This window comes from Octopus sinensis, linkage group LG30, assembly GCF_006345805.1.
Source record: "Octopus sinensis linkage group LG30, ASM634580v1, whole genome shotgun sequence".
NCBI classification, from domain to species: domain Eukaryota; kingdom Metazoa; phylum Mollusca; class Cephalopoda; order Octopoda; family Octopodidae; genus Octopus; species Octopus sinensis.
Genome location: NC_043026.1, coordinates 4,923,103 through 4,935,602, shown reverse-complemented (window position 1 = coordinate 4,935,602; position 12,500 = coordinate 4,923,103). Strand labels below are relative to the sequence as shown.

Below are 12,500 nucleotides of genomic sequence, written 5' to 3'. Positions count from 1 at the left end.
CTCCTAAGTATCCTAGCTGTCCCTGTTTTCTGCAGCTGTACGAAACTGGGTTTTATGCCTATTTCCTCTATCCTTCTGCTCAGATCTTTAGGGATCATCATCATCATCATCATCATCATCATCATCGTTATTATTATTATTATTATTATTATTATTATTATAATTATTATTATTATTATTATCATTATTTCTTTTTCCAGGATGCACCTCCTTCCAGACATTTGGAGATGTGAGTACCTGTTTCTGTTTATGACCAAATTTTGGTGCCATCCGGCATGTGTTGCTGAGGTGTGTGTGTGTGTGTGTGTGTGTGTGTGTGTGTGTGTGTGTGTGTGTGTGTGTGTGAATGTGCATTTGTACACCACTTTCTGTTTAAGATTATGGAAAAAAAAGAAAAAAACCCAACCAAAGCAGATCGATATCTTCGAATAAAGTGTAAGAAGCTGGCCTTTCATTCCTGTCAATCAGGTTCCCAGTCTTGAGTGCAGCAGACATTGACATTGGCCCCATGAGGGGGCAGCCAGGGAGAATGGATGGGCTACTAGCATACCTGGAACAGGTCTGCTGTTGCACAATCACACACACACACATAAACATACACACACAAACACACACACACACACACACTAGGCCCCATTATGGAACTGTTTACATATTTGGAACACTTCTGCTGTCACACACACACACACACACACACACATCCTAGATCATATTTCAACGTTGCTCACACAGTTGTGTGTGTGTGGTGTGTGTGACAGCAGCCCCACCCCGGTATGTGAGCAGTACTGCAATATGGTTGAATGCTCTGTGTTTGTATGACATCAAATTTGTTAATTCTACCCGTAATCCCTTAGTCATTCATGACCAAAGGGGCTCTTTACCCTTCTTTGCCCTATGGAGGAGGGACTGGTATGCATAAACCATCCTCGGAACTTTGTGCCCCAGGGCAACTTTCTAGGTGCAATACCAAAGGGGCTCTTTACCCTTCACCTTTATTAAAGATCGAGAGTGTGTTATTTTTGTTTGTTGTTTGTAAAGGACTGCACAAAGTAAGGGACAGTTGTATTACCAAAATCACAAGATGCTATTCACTGTTGGATTAGTGAAGGGCAAAAGAAGAGCTGACCCAGCAGAAAGAGAACTCTGGCAGAGGAACTGGAACCCTGATTGTATGAGAGGACATGTCAAACCAAGTTAAAGCATGGTTGTCCTTGCATACAGGCGTGTCCCCTGCGTCCCTCTCCAGCTGAGTGTTCTTCATCTTGCAGGCTTCTGGCTGCTGCTACCACACATAAAATGCACCTGTACCAGTTTGTTTTCCTCTAATTTTTCAAAAAAAAATTTATGGATAATTTTTCCTTCTCCAGTGTTTCGCTTGACTTGATTCATTTAAACTTATTCAAATTTCAAACTTCTTACAACTTATCGTTTTCTAAATTCTGTTTTCTGATTAAGAATAATCAAACTTAACAACTCTTTAACATTTCTCTAAAATTTTTCTGGAACAAGTGAAAATTCTTTTCTGGTTGGTTTTCACTTTTAAAAATTTTAATTAAGTGAAAATGTTGAATTTGATATACTGATGTAATTTTTCTCACTAAACCTGATGTCGTTATTCAGTTGTTCCAGAAAAATTTTAGAAAAATCTAGAAAAGAAATCTCGAATGCAGTGGAGAAGTAAAAACAGCTAAGATCGATAAAATACTCTTAGAAAATGAAAGCAGAAAACTTTATACCAAGCCACTACAGAGAAACCGTATCATTTAAAAGACAGTTAAGCATACTGTACCATTAAGCTACATGAACTATTACATCTGATACCAACTTTTATAATGTTAAATATCTTAAAATGACCAAAATATTTTCATTTGTGTAAACAATCACCTTTTTTTTTGTCAGTTAAAGATACACCACTTTTTTGATGCTAATTATTTTTTGATGATTCATTTGAACACAACTGTTGTATAATTTTCTTCAATATTAGTTGATATATTTTGATTCAAAGTCAATCTTGGTGTTACTTACCATATTTCATTACTTAAAGTCACAACTTTTCTCCTTGCTGATACTTTTTTTAACAAGGTTTTCACCAAAAGATTCTCCTCATGAACACAGTCTTTTAAACCCAATTAATTTATTCACCCGCTGTCATGGGTGAATAATTCTGCTAGAGAGTGGACTTGAGGGTTATAACCTTTATGTGCTCCTCCACCATTGCCACCAGTTTTGTCTGGCCCCTGTTGGGGCTGATACATTGCTAACTCCTATTTGGTCACCAGTCTTCTCTATAAATAGTTAAGTCATAAGAGAACCTTGGGATGTGCAAGTAATAGTAGCCACAGTTTTAGCTTCTGCTTACTGTTACGAACAGCAATAACTATCCAGTGTCATTTACCTCTTGTTATGAAGTCCATTTGTTCCTGCAAGAATTTTTTCAGTTGTGCTGCACTGGGACACTGTTGTTTTCTTTCATTTGTGTGAATGTATTTATAACTCTGAGCACCTTTTCAAACTCCACCTGTCTAACACCCGTGGACATGTTTACAAAGTCAGAAAACAGCACAGCTCCCATGACTTTCGGAAACATTTTTTCACGCTAAGAGTTGCTGAAGCATGGAACAAACTGCCGACATCAGTTGTTAATTGTCGGAGCACTGCATCCTTCAAAACTTCCATGCTTCCCGAGATTCACCAACACTACACCTGATTTTCTCCCCTCCATACACGTGCAAGCATGTATCTGACTCATATACTGTTCGCTTTCCAGATATTTGTACATTACTGCATATGCTTTATATGCACTTTTGACAAGTTGTGGTGCACCTGAGCACTGTATACAATAATTTCATTATTATTATTATAAATAATGTGTTTTTTCTTCTTGTTTTATTTATTTTCTGGTGCACGTATCACAACGACTGGAAGTTTCATGAATCCTGGGATATAATATCACATTTAATATCTTTTTACTTCTTGCCTTTCTGCTGCATCCGTGGCAATGCAACACAAGATCAGTAGCATAACCTGACCGGGTCCTCAACAACAACAGAACGACAAAACCGGAGCAGTGAGCATATATGGAAGTGGTGAGGTGTTGACAATGGTCGCTGGTGGTGCCCAGCATGGAGGGGATGTTGAGTCATGGTCGAGGGTCAGTGAGGAGGAAGGAAGAGAAGCAGGTGGTTGATCATAGAGCGCATAAGCATGAGCAACAGTGTCCCCAGTACGAAATCAGCCAGAAGGGCAGCAACAGATTGCAAGCTTCCATAGCATGCCAACTGATGGAGGTGGTCATGGGAATGCATTGGGGGACACAATGATGATATTGTTGGACTAGAAGCAAGGCAGAGGTGTAGTCTTCACAGGTGTGGCAGCAGATGAGGTCATAGCCATGACATCAAGGCGAAGGTGAGGAGGAGTCTGAATGTGAAAAATGATGAATGACCAGATATGCTGTCAGCGGTGCATATGATGGTGAGGAGCAGGCAAGCATGAATGAGTGTATGAGCAAGCGTGGTGGCTGCCTGGGTGCAAGGCGGAGTGCAACAATGACAGCGAAGGTGAGGGCACTCATGTGCCGATGTATGAGGTAGTGGCAGCACACTGAGGACTTGCTGACCTTGTAAGGTCAGAGGCATGTATCGATTTATCAGAAAAGACGAGGACTGTAAATGTTTGAAATAATCAGCAAATATTTTGAGAATTGTGAAATGAAAAATTGCACTTAGAAATTTTCCTCACTCACACTTATCCGATTGAGAAATTATGGGTTAATACACATTTACTAATAGCTGTGAAGATTATATTTACCCTGCATTTCACTGTAGTGTAAATCTTTGTCAAGAAAACATGAGAACCGAAAATGTTGGAAATCAGTCACAAACCTTTTGAAACTTTCCAGTTGAAAAATTGTATTTCATTAGGTTATTTTTGTATTATCTGAAATAGAATACCCGCATATCGATTAATCCCATTAAATTGAATTAATATTTGTATATATATATATATCCAAATATATAATATCCAAATATATATTAATATACAAATATTATATATATATATATATATATATATAATATATATATATATATATATATATATATATATATATATATATATATACATACATACATGCATATTTTTTCTTTTTGTAGTTTCAGCTCAGAGTTGTGACCATGCTGGAGCACTGCCATTTGCTACTCTGTTATTACTGAGAGTCTCCTCTAATATGTGGCCCATGGTGAAGAATGGAGTTTGATGTTGCTTATCCTCATTTGCACCTCTTGCCGTGAGGTAGGTTCATCTGGGACTCTCGACTGGAAGAGGTCCAGATTTGATTTTAAAACCTCTACATCCACTTTGTGCAGGCTCCTCAGGCTCTTTGGGAGAATATTAAAAAGCTGTGGGCCCCTGAAGCCCAGGTTATTGCAGTAACTGGCCCTGAAGCGCGATGGCATTGCTGGGATCTTTGGCACTATGTAGTGTTGGCCCCTTCTGGCATGGTGTAGCTTGCAATGCCAAAATTTGGCACAATTCCTTCCAGGATCTTCCAGACATGTATTACTGCATACCTCTCCCGTCTTCTCTCCAGGGAATAGAGTCTTAGCTGTTTCAACCTTTCCCAGTAGCTGAGCTGTTGCAAAGAGATGATCTTCTTTGTGAATCTTCTCTGGATTGCTTCAAGGTCCGCCGTTAATTTTACACTGGTGGGTGACCATAGCTGTGAGCAGTAATCCAGGTGGCTGAGGACGAATGTCCGCCAGAGAACCATCATGATTTCCTTATCTCTGTTTCTGAATGTTCTTAGGATCCATCCAGCCACTCGTCTGCACTTTGTCGCCATCCTGGTAATGAGCACTTGGAAAGAGGTATCCTCACCCATGTCGATACCCAGGTCCCTCACAGACTTATGCTCTCGGATTAAAATTCCCTGTGGACCGGTGTCTCCTGTAAGTTTAATATTCAGTTTTGGATGCTGGTAGCACAGGGCTTGGAATTTTTCAGCATTAAACTGCATATTATTATCCTCAGCCCATCTGTAGATTGAGTCCAACTCCTGCTGCAGGTGTGCAACATCGCTGGGGTTCTGTATTTTCTGCAAGACTATTGTATCGTCTGCATAGCTTGCCAGTGTGGCTATCCAGGCATTTGAGGGCATATCTGAGAGGGCCACTATAAAAAGTAGTGGTCTCAAGAGAGTGCCCTGTGGAACACCACTCACTATTTATGAGTTCATAGAGGTGGCTCCATTAAACACTACTGCCTGACTCCTATCCTTCAGGAAGTCATGTAACCACACTCCAAGTTTTCCAGCTATGCTGAGGTCACGCAGTTTGTGGCATATCATGCCATGATCCACCTTGCCAAAAGCTTTTGCAAAATCAAGGTAGATTACGTCCATATTTGATTTGTTGAGTAACTGCCTCAACACCCAGTCATAATGTTGTAAGAGCTGGGTCAGGCAGCTCTTACCTTGTCAAAAACCATGCTGGGTATCACTCAGCATGGAAAAAATACCATCAGAGCAAGCCGAGCTGTGCCTGAAAAATATATGGGGAGATGTCAGCTTTGTCTGCCATGCCCCAAAGTTTGGCTACATCAAGGTCATATTCCAGTCGGAATCACTAACACATAAACATTCAACTGTCCCATTAAAAATGGAAGAGTTCTCTTTAATTGCTATCTATTTGGGACAGAGAGTGATCCAAATAAATATAAGTAAAATACCACCAGAAATCGATTTCTGGTGGGTAGTGAAAGCCGTGGTGCTGGAAGATTCTAGAAGCCTCCTAGAAATTAAAAAAAATCCCAAAGGATGATCTAGGGTGGGACAGGGTCAGAAATTCTACTGCAAGTAAAACCAGAAACTATAGAGAAAATTCCCGACATAATAGAAATCCCTGGAGGCAAGCATCTTCAGGTAATCGTGGAAGGAAGAAGGCCACGATGTTACTTCTGTGGTGATTCGGGTCAGGTCAGAGTCTATAGTCTGAGGGAAAGAAGAAAAGGGGAAAAAATGATCCACAGCAACCATTAACACCACTGCAACCACAATAACAACAGACACCACAAGAAGGGCAGCAACAGAGACAATTGGACATAAGAACATTCACAAAAACCACAACAGCGCCGGCAGCAGCTGCAGCTACAACATCGACTGGAATGGAAACAACTGCATAATGTCAAGCAGAATGCACAGCAGCAGCAGCAACAGGGAACCCCCCCCCACCAAAAATAATGACAACACTGTTAACAGCGCCAACAGTAAAACAAATACCTGCAGAAGAAATACCCGTCCCCTATTCAGCTAAGGAAAATGAGAGAATAAGGAGGGACAGGCATGTGAAGAGTCACAGGAAAGAAGGAAAAGACGGAAGAGCACAAACGATAACCAGAAAAGAAAAACGTCCAAGAAAATGGAGGAGGGAAGGTGCAGTAAGAATAGCACACCATGCATACACACACACACACACACACACACACACACACACACACACACACACACACAGAGGCAACAATAACATCATCCCCACCACTACCACCACCACATCTACAACCATCGCAAACACAACATAGCCTCCATACACAACAGACGCACTTCATTCCACCAAATGACCATAAACCAGCATTATGAATCTCATGGCTATAAGTACAAAAAGTAATGAATTAATAGAACACATCCAATTATGTCAGACACGCTTGGAGGACTTCCTTGGGATTTCTCGCCCCTTAGTGTTAGTGGGCAACTGGTATGCCGAGGTGCAACATGACCCTAAAACTACAATTTGGTGTTTGATGGGTTTGGGATGAGTGCTTGTTACAGATTCCTAGCATTTGTACGGAATTTCAGCGGCACTTTGCTGAACTATACGAGGCGCGCACAGTGGTTCGGAGGCGGGGTGAACTCCACCTCCACCTCCTACCTCGATGGACTGCTGGCAGCTCTTGGCCAAGGATGTGGAATTATGCGAAATTCCAATAACAGCGGAAGATATACGAGAGATGCACTGGAGACTTGCAGGAAGGAGAAGTCTCCGGGATTGGATGGTTTGCCCTTGAAATTTATATTCATATGCTCGACTTGTTTGGTGAGATTTTGCAAGATGTCTAACGCAACAGCAGCAGAACTGTGAGCCAAGGTGTGGTGATGCCATTGAGGAAGGATCCGAACAAGGGGGACATTGTTGATAACTTTCGGCCTGTAACTCTGCTAACAAGCCTATCGGGTATATGTGTGTGTGTGTGTGGTGTGTGTGTGTGTGTCTATCTCCTCTCGTCACCAGCGCTTGACAACCGATGTCTCTATGTTTACGTCAACGTCACTTAGTAGTTCGGCAAAGACGACCGATAGGTTAAGTACAAGGCTTCATAAGTCCTGGTGTCGATTTTTTTGATTAAAAGAACCCTTCAAGGCGGTGCTCCAGCGTGGCCTCAGTCAAAATGACTTAAGTACAAAAATAAAGAACATCCATACAATACATAGGAGACTTTAAAATGTCGTGTCCACCCGTTGTTTTGGGTATGTCCCTAGTCGTGTGCGTTGAGTGCACCGTCACCACATACGGTTACCAGGTGTCGTCCGCAGCGACTGCGCTTTAGTCGCAGGGTCTACATAAGGAATTCCTCGGTGCACGTTCAGTATGTCTTAAAGAATTGATAGGGAAGGCAGAGTGTGCTGGAAGCTATCTTTAGCACCATTATCGTTTCGGCTTGCCTTTGCACTTCTCCCATGTGGCTGGGGAACCACAGAATGCAATCGAATGCACCCCACAATGGATTTGTGAACGACTATAAACGTACACATCATACCAACACCATCTTGCCACACACAACAGCGAAATGTACATATTATAACACCGTAGCGTATTATGGAGAGAAGGAGAGAGATGATACATTGATAGATAGATAGAGAGAGAGAGAGAAGAGACAGACAGAGTCAAATAGATAGACTGTAAGAGAGGTAGATAGAAAGAGAAAAGAGGGAGAGAGAGAGAAACAAGCACACAAATGCAGACAGAGATAGATAGATAGATAGATAGATAGATAGATAGATAGATAGAAAAACAGACAGACATACACATAGTCTGAGAGATAGATTCCGTATATACACCAGTCTCTCTACTTTATATTTCTCTCTCTATATATGTATATAGATATTCATACACATCCACATATACATACATACATACATATATATATAGATAGATTCCGTGTATGTATCTCTCTATGTGTATATATATATATTCATACTCATCCGATTATACATACACATACACACACACCACACACACACATAATACATATATATACATCTATACATACATTTTCCCGCCTTTTTCTCCACGTTTTTTGTCATTCAAATTAGTGTTGCTAAGCTAGAAACAATTGAACGGGAAGCGGCAGAAGTTATAGAGAGACTCCAGACTGGGCAGTTTGTATGATACCAGACCCGAAATATCACCAGATACCCTTAAGCATGGGTTGTCACAGATGGATTTACCCGTCGTCTTTTCTACGTGTGTGCAAGAAGTCTACGTATAATATGTATAATTATATGTATATATATTTGAGTTTATATATGAATATGTATGTACGTATAATATTCTGCTTTCCTGTGGGTATAGTAATGATGTATATTTATATTCCTATATAAATGTATCGGCAATCCTATACAATAGAGTCGGAAATTATCCAATACCTCAAATATTCCAACATCTTCTTTGATTTTCTTTTTTAAACTTGTACATATACATGAATAAATGTATACACAAACACACATACATATAATATATATATACACACACCTACATTTCTACAGTTATATATATATATATTATATATATATATATATATATATATATATATATACATCCTGTGGCATAACTACAGATGAACACCCCCATCGACTTTGTTTCCTCAGAACTTCCAGGAAAATGGATATTTTTAATGAAACTTCCACTTTCATTTTCTAACAGAAAAGGATGCTCTCAAAGAAATCCTCTTTTACAAAGCTCTTATTTAAATCCCTGTGGATAAATCCCAGCAAGAATCTTCTCAGGCTCTCCAATATTTTACAATTATATAAAGAGAAAGAATCAGGGGCCAGGAAGTGGGGCTAAAAATAATCAGAGATTTTTAAAATTTCTTTTTATTTTTTTATAACATAAATGTGTTTCTGAGGGAAAAAATGATAAAAAAAAAGACAGACAAGGAGGGTGGTGTGCTAGAAACAACAGCCAAATCTCCCTTAAATCACACACTTTTTTTCCCTCGACCCTTACAAAACATTTGGCCAACAAATTTCTTTTTAATCGTAATCTGCATCGTTTGAAAGTTATTTCTACCAAACTTCATTTCATTCAAAATACCCTTTTATGCAAAAATACCTTTATACACATGTATATACCTACATATACACACATGTCTTTGCTATGTTTTTTAAACACATAAAACTCATAGATGCATACTTTTATATATTTTTTACACTTAAACCGCCGCAGGACAATATTTTTAGAGTTGCTTCTTAAAGTGTCCTTCACTTTTTTTATGAACCCCACAACAACAACACACCAACAACCCTACGAGGACGAAAGGCAATGTTTGTGCGTGTGTGCAGTTGCATGTCACTGCAACAACACAACAATCTATTCTTTTTAAACGTTAAAAACTGTCAGATGCAGACTGCACACACGCACACACGACACTGATGACGACGATGATGATGATGATGATGGTGATGGGGATGATGATGATGATGGTGATGATGATGATGACGACGACGATGCTGATGATGATGGTGATGATGACGACGATATGATGATGATGATGATGATGACGACGACGATGCTGATGATGATGATGATGACGATGATGACGATGATGATGACGACGACGATGATGATGATGACGATGATGGTGATGATGATGACGACGACGATGATGACGATGATGATGATGATGACAACGATGATGATGATGACGATGATGGTGATGATGATGACGACGACGGTGATGGTGATGGTGATGATGATGATGATGATGACGACGACGACCACGACGGCGGAGACGACGACGACCACCACCACGACGACCACCACGACCACGATGGCGGAGACGGCCACGACGACGACGGCGGAGACGACGACGACGACGACGACGGAGACGGCGGCGGTGGTCGTCTGCCTTTTAATGGAGAATCAATGATTATGAAAGTCTCTGCTTTCGGACCAGACATTCCTATACATACATGCATGCGTATATATATATATATATACATATATATACATGCGTATATACACACACACAACATACATATCTATAGCCTTTTTTCTATACATACATTCCTAAATATGTGTGTATATATATAAACACATGTATATATACTGTAATAAATATAACACACACACAAAGAGAGTGTTGAGGAATGTTACGACAATAAGTGTGTAGAATGCAATGTATGCGATGCAGGTTCGATTCCCGGGCGAAGCCATTTTACAAGAAAAGAAGAAGAAGAAGATTGAAGTTTATATTTCTGGAAATATTTATTTGTCAAAATAAAAGAAAGCAAAGATTGAGGTCCAAATAATTCCAAAAACCATCAAGAATTGTCTGAAACATCCAAACCAAGAACTTCAAAGACTTCATTATCCCCCTCTGAGGAGTAAATATTTTGGATTATCTTTTAATCCCCGGATTTCATCATCTTCAGATGTTTCCTCTTCATATCGAGGTCCAGTATTTCGTAAATATTGTTTATTGTATCTGTTATATAAACACATTCACCAATTATGGTCAGACGAGGTCTTGTTATAATATTCCGGATCAATAATATTCCTTCTATTCTTATCCTCCTCACCAAAGACTTTTCCCTGAACCATTCCACAAAAACAAAAACTTCCCAATCTCCAAACTTCTTCTCCTTCATCTCCCTCCTCACAACAACACAACCTCACCAAAGATGTGACTCCCACCCATCCACCTCCACCCCTTCTTCTCCCTCAAAACTTCCCACATCTCCTCATCTCCCATGACACACTTCATCTTTACATTTCCCATCTTTGATATCAACCACATCCACATAATAACGGTCAAAGATGTAGGGGTCTTTGCAATAATAGTAATCCTTGTTGTTTCTCCATATTCTTTGGTATTTCTTGTCTCTCTCTTCTTGAGTTATGTCTCTAATATCGTGACCACCACACACGAGTTGATTGTCGTATTTATAAATCCTGTTGTAGTATTTCTCAGTTCTGATGGTTTTTAAACGACGGAGATCCCTGTTGAAGACCCTCATTTCTCTCCCAAAGGCGACAATGAAACATTCCTCTGTCCACCGACATATGTCCAGTGCTGGTCGTTGTTGTTGTTCATGTTGAAGTATGTCCACTGTTGTTGTTGTTGTTGTTCTGATTAATGTGACACTTTCTCGAAACATCAACACACTCACATTCTCATCTAACTTAATTAGTTTACTGTTCCGGTCCCTAATGTCCAGAAAATCATAATCAACAGGTTCCTCGAATGCAGGAATGGAAAAAGGACCATTGCTGTCCTATATGGAAGTCTCCTCACTGATATTTCATCAATTCCTGAATTATTAATCTCCGCTATGTAATTACCACATCTCACCTTTATCTACCTTTACCAATTATTTACCAATTATTTCACCTGATTTACCTCTCTCTTCTTCTTCTTCCATCTCCATCTCCTCCTCTGTATTCCAATTTATTAATTAATTCATTACTGAATATTTCCTTGTTCGTTTCAGATGTAATGGAGGGAAACGAAGACCAGAATCAAGATTCATAACGACACAGATTCCAGAATGTTCACTTGGTCCCCATCAATCTTTATGCAATGACATTCAATCAATTCATTATGTACACACCAGTAAATACCCGCCACTTTTTCTCCATATAACACCATAAAGGGATGAGACTCGAGCAAACTTGAGATGTCTGCAAATCTTCTCCATTCATTGAAATATTTCTTTCCTTTTAGGAACCGTGGCCATTATGTGTGATTCTTGTGTAAAACACAACACCACACACTAAAAACTTGCAACATTTCTGTGACGTAGCAACTGGCCGTCTTCATCGAATATTTTAACATTTCCATTATTGGCTTTTTCACACACACCTGTCTTTCCTTCCTCAGAGACATCAAAATCTTTTACTTGAACAGGACATTCGTCTTTTGTAAACGAGCAACCGGGAAGCTGTCTCGATTCACCATAAACAACCTTCAACATACAATTCATTCTACAATTCATTCGTTCCCCTCATGCGGCTTCCAACAAACCTTGGTCCTTTACAGTCCATACTGGAGAATTCTACTTCATCTTTATAAATCCTTTTATTAAAAATATTCTCTCGTATTCCCCATTCTGGGTCAAACACAAAATGTTTTCGATATCCAGATGAACTAAAACATTTCTCCCCCCACCATAAATGTACAAAAAACTGTCATCAATTGTCATCCTGCATAATTAGAATACTCCC

At 39.7% G+C, this 12,500-nt stretch overlaps 2 long non-coding RNA genes across 2 annotated transcripts in view; one reads left to right on the top strand and one right to left on the bottom strand.

Annotated features, from left to right (window-relative positions):
* Window positions 1–6,383, top strand: part of LOC118768604 — a 30,966-nt gene extending 24,583 nt beyond the window's left edge. Inside the window, exons 2-3 of the long non-coding RNA XR_005004397.1 lie at window positions 1,002–1,008; window positions 6,371–6,383. This is a non-coding gene — a long non-coding RNA (uncharacterized LOC118768604). The remainder of the gene's footprint in view (window positions 1–1,001; window positions 1,009–6,370) is intronic.
* The window catches only part of LOC118768605, a 25,954-nt gene extending 19,571 nt beyond the window's left edge, over window positions 1–6,383 (bottom strand). The window contains exons 1-2 of the long non-coding RNA XR_005004398.1: window positions 6,373–6,383; window positions 696–702 (exon numbers count right to left, since the gene is read on the bottom strand). This is a non-coding gene — a long non-coding RNA (uncharacterized LOC118768605). The remainder of the gene's footprint in view (window positions 1–695; window positions 703–6,372) is intronic.
* Window positions 6,384–12,500: the final 6,117 nt, after the last annotated feature.